The following is a 13,179-nucleotide window of genomic DNA, read 5'->3' on the forward strand; positions in this document are numbered from 1 at the left end:
GGACAACAATATATTTTGACCAACATGTGCACTGAGATTTGTTTCCACGAGGCTGTTCCATTATGCACATTTTAAAGCTAAGGTTGTGGTAAAAGAACTGCTCAAATTCTGTACTACTTTTGGATTGCCAAAAGCAATTCAGATGAGTGAATGTGGGTCAAACTTTACTTCTGAGGTTTTTAAGCAGTCTCTAGAAATGCTTGGTTAAGCCACCAAATGTACACTGCATATGTGTTACCACACACTTGGCCATATATGTCACTTTCACTTTTTTTCTTTTTTTTTTTTTACAGAATGAATCCACAGAAGCATGTGATAATGTAGACAGAGGTTGAGTATATGCTGCACAATGGACTGGCTGTGCCCAGCTAATGTCCTTGGAGCTCCACTGCTTGCTTGTCCAAAAACCCCGATCATTTGCAATGATTATTAGAAGGTCAACAATTTCACACCGGGTAGTTATAGGAACTTAGTTATAGGAACTAGTGACCAGGGTGGTTCTCCGAGAACTAAATGTTACCCTAGGGCCATTTTCCTGGTTGTATTTGCAACGTCAGTAACTCTAAAGTGACGTGTTGTTGTGACATTTTTTTGACGCCACTGATAACGGCAGAGCCTGAGCACGCAGCGCTCCCATTCTCAGACTTCATTAGTTTACAGTCTGTTTAACAGTCATGTCAAATACTGCATTATTAGATAAAACTGTTACACAAAGAAAATAAACAGTATATGAAAAAGTATTACCGTTTGCCATGGGGTTGATCCCCAATGTCACTAGCGGAGCAGAAATACATAATCATGTTTGGCTTGGTCCCCTCAAAGTCGCATTGGATTTTCTTCTTGGCATAAAGGTTGAGAGGTACAATCTCTCAGTTTCAATGTTTTTAGAGTTAGTTTGTGGAGTAAATATATACTTATATAGGCTACAATCTGTGTGTGTACTAGGGCTGGGCGATATGGCTGAAAACTGTATCACGATATAAGTGTTTCATATCGGTCGATATCGATAATTATTGAAATTTTTTATAACATTTAAAATAAGGACCAGTCCAGGAGACAAATATATTACATTTAAAGATTTTTTATTTTAAACTTAACCTACCTCTGATTATAATCCCATCAGTTATGAAGGCAGAAATGTCAACACGACCATGGAAAACTCAAAAGTCTAAAATCACAATGAACACTTAACAATTATCTCTTAACATTAAGGTGCAAAATTAAAGAATACGTAAGAAATGCTTTATAAAGGGGTGGGTGATATGGCAAAAATATAATATTACGATTTCTTTCAGGAAAATCACGATTCACGATTTTATCACAATTCTTTTTTATGTTGGTTTTACTATTTTGTGACTGAGCATTGCAGCCAAACTAATGTCCATATTTTAAAAACAAAGCCTTAGGTAACAAAATATAAAATAAAAAAGAATGGTAGACAGGGGCGAAGATAAAAAATGTTCTCATTATTTTCTTTGTTATTAAATATTAAGATCAAAGATACACATTACACATACACAACTTAATATACAAATTAAATAAACAGTGCTTTATGTTTTCAGCTACAGTAGGTGTGTTTAACAGTAGCATTGCAGAAAGTAATTAAATGAACAAATATGAAAATAAAACAAAACAGACTTCACTGTATAAATTATACATTGATACTTATTAAAGCTATTAGTAAAGTTATCAGTCAAGAGCAGTGAGTGATTTTCTCTTTACATTTTGTTGTTTTAAAGGGATTACATTAAACATTAAAGGGATAGTTCTCCTAAAAATTCTAATTTTCATAATTTACTCTCTCACGTTGTTTTAAACTCGAATAAGTTTCTTTCTTCTGTTGAAAATAAAAGTTATTTGGAAGAATGACCAACAGTTGATGTACCCCAGTGACTTCCATAGTATATTTTTCTCCTATGGAAGTCAATGGGGACCAGCTACTGTTTGGATACCCACATTCTTCAAAATATTAATATTAGAAAATATTAGAAGGAAATGAATACAGGTTTGGAACAACATTAGAGTGCGTAAATAATGAGATAATTTTTATTTTTGGGTGAACTATCCCTTTAAGGACAAGCGGCAGCGTGTTTACTATTACTACTGTCTCTTTAAGAGCTGCGCGCGACGCGTCTAATATACACGCATTTATACACGCAGATTTTCTCTCAATTTTCTCAAGTTTGCTTTCACTTTAGACATATCCGACTAGTTTATGTAAACCTTGTGTGTATATAACAGTATTAGCACAATAAGACTGGAAAGACAGGCTTTTAGTGCATGTGAGCTTCACATGTAACTACGCGCTGAGAAACGCACACGCTAGAACAGCGCATCAGCAGCACGCGAATGACAGAGAAACTGACGGCATAATCTGCAGACGACATTGGTCAGACTACGGTCAGACTTGAAGTCAGGCGAGCTGACTTTTCCTGTTTTATCTAGTTACTAGAGAGTGAGTGCCTTTGTTCATGCAATCAAACTTGCTTTGCTGGTTTCTTCCGACGAAAAAAAAAAAAAAATTATCGAACGTTTTATCGAACGCATTTTTTATTGATATTGATTACGTGTCTATCGCGATACATATCGTTATCGTTTTATCGCCCAGCCCTAGTGTGTACACTGCTTTTTTTTAAATGGTGGGTGCCGTTTTTTGGCGTGTGTCCGGACAATAAGCGTACACTACATTACATCACTGGTAGTTCCTATATTCTGCTGGGTTAGAACTTACTCTTAAGTAGGAGCTAATTTAGTTCCTAGTGTCCAGATTCTGCGGTGCGAAGAACATGCCAAAAAAGCTGGGTACTTCCACCATTAGTTCTAGGAACTGTGAAAAGGTTCCTCCTGTGCCCCTATAGTAACAAAATCTGACTCTTTCCCCTTCCCAGAATGTAGGACTGCATAGGTAGAGTTGGTTTAGCAAACTATGTAACAAAATCAGTTCTGCCAAAGGGGTTTTGGCAGGTGCCCCTTACCTAACGTGCCTCTGAAATTTCTGTGTTTGTCACCCCAACTAGCTTCCTACAGTATAAGGTCCTAGCCTTTGGAATGTGAAACACGCCTGCTATATTTCAGCATATGATGCATCAGAAACTGTTGGATGTGCCAAACTGTGAAGTCTATCTGGATGATACTGTCGAATATTCAGATAAAAGATCATGTAAAGATGATCGTTTTCAAGGCGTTTTCAAACGCCTAACTGCTACTTCCTTGACACTAAATCTTGCCAAATGTGAGTTTGCAGAAGGAATTGTTATGTACTCAGGTAAGCAGTTAGGTCAGGTAGTGGTTAAACCTGTTGAGGCAAAAATTTACACCATACTTGAATTCCTTGTACTATCATGTAACAAACGAGAATTGAGACGTTTCCTCGGTATGAGTGGGTATTATCAAGATTACTGTCCCAATTCATCTGCCCTATTTCTCCTCTTACAGATCATACAAATAGAAGGTTTTTAATGGACCAATGACTGTCAACTTGTATTTCATGCTGCCAAAGACCTCTCTCTGCTTCAAACTTTAAAATGCCTTTCAGACTTCAAGTGGTAAGGGAGCTGGTGTGGTATGATTTCAGGAGGATGAGTACCATACTGAACATCCTGTTTCCTACTTTTCTAAAAAGTTCTCCAAGACCCAGCAGAGCTATAGTGTAATTGAAAAGGAAGCTCTGGCTCTGTTGTTTGCTCTTCAACATTTTTATGTGTAATCGCCTAATCGGGGACGAGTACATTCGTTGACAATTTCCACTGAAACAGGAAGCTAAGCCGGAACATATTGAATGGCTCCTCCCCCTTTTCAAATAACCAATAGTGTTTAGTTTACCTCACAGACAGCAAGACATACTTAAAAGCATGTTGGATTCAATAGTAGAGGTGTGAATAAATTCTAGCCATTTCATTCTTAACCAACATACAGTTGGAAAACGGAATAAAACTCAAGCGGTTTGAGCAACCGAACTCACATCTCCAACCCATATTGCTCCGTAACGTGTCAACGGTTGCTTTGGTCAGGTGTTATTTATAGCATAGGGGGCGGGATGCTTTAGATTCAAGAGAGCATTTGATTGGACAGAAGATGTGATGAGAAGCTGAAGTCTGTGGTGATGTCATAAAAATCCATGATCCATTTTAGCGAAAGTGAGAGACTGTAAGTGTCAGGTGGAAGTAGCGAGGACTCAAATGCAGGAAACAAGGGCTTTTATTAATAATAAAAATAAAACAAAATACAAACAAAAACTACCCCGAGGGAGAAAACAGGACTTGACTTGACTTGACTTGTCAAGTCAACACACAGGAGGGACATAACAGGACTGCAAACACAGGGAGAGCAAACAAAGCAGGTAATGAGGAAGGACAGGTGGGGCAAATTAATCAATCAGGTAACACGATGGGAGGGGCTAGACAATCGACAGGAGAGCACATGGCACAAGGAAACACATGACAAGCCATGTGTTCACACACCAAACATGACAAAAACACAAGCACATGACCAGTAAAATAAATCACAAGCCATGTGCTCAAACAAAACTAGACATGAACACACAGCTAATGAGAACACTCATAAGCCACGTGTTCACACAAAACATGACAACATGAAAGCACACAGCCAGTGTAAAACATAAGCTAGCTGCGTGCTACACAGTACAAGACAAAAAAATGACATGAAGGCACATGAAACAAGGCACACAGATAAGACAAAACAGGAGTGTCAGGGCTCTGTCACAAAACCAAGAAATAGACTAGACAGAAGTGACAGAACCCTGACACTACCCCTCCTCTAAAGGGACGCCACCTGGCGAGGGGAGCCAAGTCAGTGCTGGCATGACGGGCTAGGAAGTCTTTAGAAGTGACCAGGGAGGGAGGGGATGGTTGAGCCAGGGAGGCTCAGGCAGGGCTAGAGTCCTGGCAGAAGGCTAGGGTGGTGCTGGAGGGATGACCAGACGGGCTCCGGCTGATCTGGAATCCTGGCAGAGAGCCAGGGCGGTGCAGGAGGGACAGACCAGGGAGACTTCGGCATGTCTGGATTCCTGGCAGAGGGTCAGGGCGATAGGGATTAGGATTTGTGCCAGAGGGACAGACCAGACATGCTCCGACAGTTCTGAAGTGATGGCTGAGGGCCAGGGTGGTGCAGGGAGTTTGGGTGGAGCAGGCATTACAGGCAGCATTGGCGGAGCGAGCAGGACAAGGAGCTTGGGCGGCGCCGGCAGGGCAAGGAGCTTGGGCAGCGCCAGCAGGACAAGGAGCCTAGGGACGGCCTTTAGGCCGACAGCAGGCTTTGGGATGGCCTCCGGGCCTTGTGGGACACAGGAAGCCCTCCTCCTCCTCCGTTTCCAAGAGCGAGGCAATGCTGCAGCCTCTTCGACCACCACTGGGGAGGCTGCAGCCTTTTTGGCCACCACTGGGGGCACGACAGGGAGAGCGGACGGCTCTGGGTCGACAGCGGGCTGCTTCTGTGAGAGCGGGTGGCTCAATGACAGCAATGGGCTGCTCGGGGACGGTAGCTGGCTGCTCAGGGACGGCCTCTGGGATGGTAGCTGGCTGCTCAGGGTGACAGACTGGTCCGTGGTCAGTAGAACCCATATGCTTCCTCCAGGCATGCAGGATGGCCAATGCATAGAAGGCGAAGACAGCCCTCTTGGCCATGGTGGGACTGACGGGGAGAGCGTGCGGCTCTATCACCTCGGGGACCACCGGACATGGACGGGAGCTCTGGGACCACAGGACATGGGGGCTCTGGGACCACCGGACCAGGTGAAACAGAGGAAGAATTCTTCCTCTTCCTCCGCTTGTGAGGGTGAGGCTGTGGGAAGGAGCTTACCGCCTCAGGGGCCGCTGTAGCCTCTTCAGCCGACTCTGTGGGCACTGCAGCCTCTTCGGTCGCCACTGGATAGGAGGCAGATCTGTTCTTCCTTCTCCCTCTCCCCGAAAGGGGTCATTGGCGGAAGGCCACCCTCCTCTACAGTTATATACATACCCCACAAACTGCCAGAATGACAGTATCCCCAGCATTCCCATCCCCCAGGCACGGACAGGCTCATTAAGGCTTTTGTTGAAAATGTCCTTGAGCACTGCGTCGCTGATTTTGAGCCCCTCTGCTACAAAAATTAACTGGTGAGCAAACTTCTTTACATTGGCTCCCCCATGTCAAAGAGAAAGGAGTTTGCTGCGTTGATCCATCTGCTGAGCGGAGGGGCAGGGAGATGGGAAAAGGAATTTTCTGCTGAGTCCTCTTTTGGCTGGTTTGTTCTATCAGGTTTTGGGTAGGGGAAGTAGCGAGGACTCTAGTGCAGGAAACAAGGGCTTTTTATTAATGACTTGACTTGACTTGACTTTTGACTTGACTTGACTTGACTTGACTTGACTTGACTTGACTTGACTTGACTTGACTTGACTTGACACAGGAGGAACATAACAGGGTAAAGTTACGATGACTTGACTTGACTTGACACAGGAGGAACATAACAGGGTAAAGTTACGATGACTTGACTTGACTTGACTTGACACAGGAGGAACATAACAGGGTAAAGTTACGATGACTTGACTTGACTTGACTTAGGAGGAACATAACAGGGTAAAGTTACGATGACTTGACTTGACTTGACACAGGAGGAACATAACAGGGTAAAGTTACGATGACTTGACTTGACTTGACACAGGAGGAACATAACAGGGTAAAGTTACGATGACTTGACTTGACTTGACACAGGAGGAACATAACAGGGTAAAGTTACGATGACTTGACTTGACTCAGGAGGAACATAACAGGGTAAAGTTACGATGACTTGACTTGACTTGACACAGGAGGAACATAACAGGGTAAAGTTACGATGACTTGACTTGACTTGACACAGGAGGAACATAACAGGGTAAAGTTACGATGACTTGACTTGACTTGACACAGGAGGAACATAACAGGGTAAAGTTACGATGACTTGACTTGACACAGGAGGAACATAACAGGGTAAAGTTACGATGACCAACCAGCACAGGACTTGACTTTTGACTTGACTTGACTTGACTTGACTTGACTTAGGAGGAACATAACAGGGTAAAGTTACGATGACTTGACTTGACTTGACACAGGAGGAACATAACAGGGTAAAGTTACGATGACTTGACTTGACTTGACACAGGAGGAACATAACAGGGTAAAGTTACGATAACGAACCAGCACAGGACTGCAAACACAGGGAGAATAAATAGGGAGAGCAAACAAAGCAGGTAATGAGGGAAGACAGGTGGGGCAAATGAATCAATCAGGTAACAAGATGGGAGGGGCTAGACAATCAACAGGAGAGCACATGGTGCAAGGAAACACATGGCAAGCCATGTGCTCACACCAAACAGGACAAAAACACAAGTACATGGCCAGTAAAATAAATCACAAGCCATGTGCTCACACAAAACAAGACTTGAACATGCAGCTAATGAGAACACTCATAAGCCACATGTTCACACAAAACATAACAACATGAAAGCACACAGCCAGTGTAAAACACACTACAAGACAAAAATGACAAGAAGGCACATGAAACAAGGCACACAGACAAGAAAAAACAAGAGTGTCAGGACTCTGTCACAAAACCAAGAAATAGACTAGACAGAAGTGACAGAACCCTGATGTTATTTTGGAACACACCAGCTTATTCATAACCTTAAGTCTAACATATTCATACTAAAAGCAAAAACTAAAATTTTGATTTCAGGGGGCCTTTAAGGTGGTCGCTTGCTGTCCAGGAATATAATCTGGACATTCGACACACAAAGGGCACTGAAAATATTATGGTGGACACTCTCTAGAGTATAAAGAGATGGTGTTCTCTATTTGTCCCTTGTACCTTTCTTTCCTAATGTAAATGGTAAGAGTGAAAGTATTTTACTACAAACAAACCCAAGTTTGTATTCTTGGTGGTGGGGGTGTTAGGTCCTACGTCCTTTGCGGTAGTTTGCACATTGGCTTGCTGAAGAAAAGATACTCAGCTACTCATGCATGACAATGAGTGTTGCAGTAGGGCTGTCATATAACATACGTATAACATGTCACATAACCTATCACATGCTCTCACACATTTATTTTTTAGCATTTTGGAAGAAGTAAAATTTACATAGGTGGTTTAAACAACCAGATGCATTTACACTTGTCCAGTTTTGTCTGGAATGCATCTCAAGTGGTTTAAGCGATTGGATTTTGATCAGAGAAAACGCATGAGGTGACCAGGTGTAAAAAGGCCCTAAGAGGGCAGAAAGAGCACTGCTTTAGGGAGGGTCACTTCTACCCTACACCTGACACACCTTGTGTGTTGCAGTGGAGTATGAAAACTTGTGTGTTGTCCAATTGAATTACAATTGGTGCGCACACTTTGTGGTTACGTGTGCTCTGGTGATTAAACAGCATGGTAGCATTTTCAATAGCAATATTTCTTTTGACTATTGTTACTGTATTAAAAGGTATTGTATCTATCTCTCATATCTGCAAATTGTTTTTGTTTTTTTTAAAGCTGTGGGGAGATGGTGCCATATTCTTTTGAAATACTAAATGTTTATCCCTGTTTTTTTTTTGTTTAGTTAGGGAGTAGAGGGAAGCCTTGGTTGTTGATTTCTTATATTTTGTATGTAATTTAGTTCCCCTCTTATTAGTTAGTAACTCTTTTGTTTGCTGTTTTGGCCAGGCCCTCTCCTGAAGACACTGCCTCCATTTTCTTTGTATAATTAAGAATAAACTAAGTTTGTTTGCTGCAACAAGTAGTTGCTTTACATTTCTTAGGGCAGAGGGCTGAAGGGAATCCTTTCCGCTTTCCGTTTACGTTTCTTCTTTTGGTTTAATTTTGACATGTTACTCTCTATACCAACCCTAGACTGGGGGGAAGGAGAGGATCGTAAGATAATCCACTGTGAATTCCTGTGCCTGACGAGAAGATGGCACCCGCAGCTGAATCATCCATCCATCCATATTTTCAATCCGCTGGTCCAATGCGGCTACAGTATAATATCATACAGGTATAAATTACTTTTTTATTTGATTAATTGATTATTAATTTGTTTAATTAGGGTTTGACAGTTCAAGATAAATCTTTTAATCTTGCTACTGGAGCTGCCAGTTAGCTAAGTTTCAAATAATTATTAAACAGCAAGCACAAACTATGCAAAAGTGGCAGCCCTTCCGCTGCACTCAGAGTCTGAATTCGCTCACATGTTTTCATTCATTCCCTCAAGTGAAGTATATTAGTGGACTAATGTAGGGAATAGTGAATACTTTTACAAAGGCTTCAGGTCTCAGGAAAAACGACATTAGGTTTGCAAAATGGACTCAGACAATAATGCTTTACAACAATCCATCCGCTTGCCATTGTACTTGGTGATGTGAGGCTTGCATGCAGCTGCTCGGCCATGAAAACCTATTCCATGAAGCTCCCGCCGCACATTATTGTGCTGATTAATGCAATAGAAAGGTTGAAACTCTTCAGCTATGGAATCAGCAGAGCGTTGACAACTTTTACGCACCTTGCGCCTCAGCACTCGGTAACCCCGCTCTGACTATATGTAGTCTTCCGCTTCATGGCTGCTGCTGTTCCTAAACGTTTCCTCTTTCCAATAATACCACTTAAAGTTGACAGTGCAATATCTAGCAGAGATGAGATTTCACGAACTGACTAATTGCAAAGGTGGCATCCTATCACAGTAGTACCATGCTTGAATACACTGAGCTCTTCAGAACAACCCATTTTTTTCCACAAATGTTTGTAAACTCAGACTGCAGGGGAAGGTGCAGATTGAAACACCTGAATTCAATAATTAAGAGGTGTGTCCTAATACTTTTGTCCATGTAGTGTAGGCCTATGTCAAGAAACTGAAACTTTGAACCTGACTTTATACAATGTTCAGATTTCTGTAATGGGCATTTATGTACATTTATAAACAATATTTTCATATTTAATAAATAATGCCACATTTGCATATTTAAACACAACATTTCCGAACACTTGTAATACAAAGCAACTGTCTTAATGTACTGTGATTAATCAATTGGGGTAAGTATGGTGATATATCGTATATTAGTTACAAATTTTACCCAGTTCACCTGTGGTGTCTTGCCTTAAATAAATATAGCACAAGCACACAGTTAATGTAATAAAATACACCCGTGGAGCAGTCTGCTAGGAGGCCTGTGTGAATGTGAAGGGAAGAAAGCTCTAGCATCATTTGTTTGCAGACTCCACTTTTTTGATATTTTATATCTAATAAAATAGTCACAGTTCAAATTGTCTTAAGTACTTTTCTGTACCACTGTTTTTGGAAGTCTTACAACCACCTAAGCATCACAGAATCATCTGACGAAAACATACACACACTAAGAAATAAAACACTGTCTTTCAACCGTTAAAAATGTCTCTGATGTATAGGAGACAAGACTGTGGCTATCAGCTGACATTAACAAAGTGTGGCATCCAATTTCTGTTAACTAACATCGTTCCATACACTACATACACCTTGCTAAATGCACAATAAATATATGTACTAAATTAAAATCTAGACCCCAGGAGCAATACGTTTCTGCCACATCACAGATATTTGCATTATGTCTCACTATGCACATCAATGTTAATGACTGGTTAATGACTAAGATGCCAGCATACTCACTTTATAGACAACTCATTCTCCAAAGATGATATTTTGTGTTTTGCCCTCTGAAGTGCACACTGAACATCCCGTGCCATGCTTCTGATATTCATGTATGTGTTAGTGTGTGTAGAAAGCCGGCGTTTTCTAACTGGACACCGTATACTTCATCTCAGTTTGCACATCTCATGCATACACAAGCAACATGATCCATGTGAGAAGACAATGGCTGTGTCTCAAAACCACATCCAACAGGAGTAACTGTCTGAAAGGGATGTCCTGGTACTAACCCAGATTGTATCCAGAAAACATAAAACCACAGCTGCCCAACTCACTGTACTGTAGAATTAAATGTGAACCTCGACTCTCCTGTTTGTCTGGAGCTCTTCAGAGTTAATATTCATGGTTGGGCTGCTATAGCCAAACCTTTGCTCACTCGTGCTAATGCCAAATGTTGGTTTCAATGGTGAAACGTATTGTTCACTGATGAGTCCACCTTCACTGTCTTTCCCACATCCGTGGAAGTTACGGTGTGGAGAAGCCCTAAAGAGGTTTAACACCCGGACTGTTGCTGCCCAGAGTGAAGCACAGGATCAGTGATGGTTTGGGCTGCAATATCATGGCATTCCCTACTGTGCTTACCGAACCATTCTGGAGGACCATGTGCACCTAATGGTTCAAACATTGTACCCTGAAGGGAGTGCCGTGTATCAGTGTGATAATGCACCAATACACACAGCAAGACTTGTGACAGAATGGTTTGATGAACATGACAGTGAAGTTGAACATCTGCCATGGCCTGCACAGTCACCAGATCTAAATATTTTTGAGCCACTTTGAGGTGTTTTGGAGAAGCGAGTCAAAGAGTCACAGTGACCTGACCGCTGTTCTGGAAGAGGAATGGCTTAAAATCCATCCAGCCACTGTAAAGGACTTCTATCAGTCATTCCCAAGACAAACTGATGTTGTTTGGCCACAAAAGGAGGCCATACACCATATTAATAAATGATTGTGGTCTAAAACCAGGTGTTTGTTTCACATGTTAATATCATTGTGTTCTAGGACATTTGTGCAACATCTAAATACCATGGTATATTAATTTATGATGATAATTATTTAGTTACATTGGGTTTATATGGGTCAATGATAAGCGAGGATGTCTGATATTACTTTTTAAACATTTAAACCATTTCTCAATGTGCCATTTTCATAGAAAGGTCAAAATGTGTTATAATAATAACATTGGCACAGTCATAAAGGTATCACTGTGATAAATGGTCAATAAATGGTCACAGTGATATTGATTTAGTGGACTAAAGTTTTTTCAAATAATATTTTTAAATGAAATATGTTCACTGTTTATATAAACAATAAATTAATTAAATTGACTAATTAAAAACATTTTTTTATTAATTGCATTTTTCAGTTACAAAACATTTTTTAATTATACACTGTATAAGGCTTTTTTTTTAATAACTTAAACCCAGTTCCATGTCATTGACCCATACATAAAAGTACAATATAATTATTACCAAGCACAAGTGCCGAAAACTGCTGTCTAGATAGGCAGCACACTACGTGTTGAGACACGGCCCTTGAATCCATCCAAACCGATCCAAAATGCGACGCACAAGTATACTTGTATCAAAGTAGCCTAACACATGACTAAAGCCGGTCTCTTTCAAACAGGTCTAAAGTTTTACTATTACCATTTCAAGACAAGCCGTAACTAGTCAAAGAAAACGTTTCCACGTAGTGCTTTCACCTTGCTGCCTAAATCCCTCCTAGACTGTCGTCAAAATACAAACATTGGTTTAATCCAATTCAAATTCATTAGTCATTCAGTGAAAGCATGAATAATAATGCAATGAGACATCGATAGGAGTTGTCATTGAAAGGTCGACCGGTTTCGGACTTACCATGATATAAGCGCTATGGGGTCGGCTGCTGGTCGAACAGGATTGTTTCCTAAAAGTTTTGGAGGGGAACTTCCTACTACAGTGTGCGCAGTCAAGCTTCATTCCGGCCCAGCGGGACAGACAGTGCTGCGTTTGACCACTAGAGGCCACTAGCTCACTCGTGCTTAACATCATGATACCGAGACGATACCATATGATAGGCCTAACATATGACATGATGATAAATGAAGTTTGGAAACATTGAAGTATTTTATGCTCATCAAATAGAAAGAAAAAAACAGTAATATTGTGAAATATTATTACAATTTAAAATAATGGTTTTCTATTTTAATGTAGCCTTTAAAATATAATTTATTTCTGTAATGCAAGACTGAATTTTCATCAGCCATTACTCCAGTCTTCAGTGTCACAGGATCCTTCAGAAATCATTCCAATATGCTGATTTATTATCAATGTTGTAAACAGTTGTGCTGCTTAATATTTTTTTATAACCTGTGATACTTTTTTAGGATCCTTTGATAAATAAAAATTTAAAAAAGAACAGCATTTATTTAAAATATATATATTTTTTGTAACAATATACACTAACGTTATAAACGTTAGTAAAGATTTATATTGTTCTGAATGATCATGTGACACTGAAG

General features: G+C 40.7%; 1 protein-coding gene across 6 annotated transcripts in view; it reads right to left on the minus strand.

The window, feature by feature from the left end:
• Positions 1-12,651, minus strand: part of mipol1 (mirror-image polydactyly 1) — an 88,441-nt gene extending 75,790 nt beyond the window's left edge. For 5 of the 6 annotated variants that reach the window (XM_079853987.1, XM_079853984.1, XM_079853982.1 and 2 more), the window contains exon 1: positions 12,536-12,645. The gene's annotated coding sequence lies outside the window, so the exon portion shown is untranslated. Of the gene's footprint in view, positions 1-12,535 lie in introns of all 6 variants that reach the window. The other variant, XM_079853985.1, reaches the window with a different exon arrangement.
• Positions 12,652-13,179: the final 528 nt, after the last annotated feature.

This window comes from Squalius cephalus (assembly GCF_949319135.1).
Source record: "Squalius cephalus genome assembly, chromosome: 20".
Lineage (NCBI taxonomy): Eukaryota > Metazoa > Chordata > Actinopteri > Cypriniformes > Leuciscidae > Squalius > Squalius cephalus.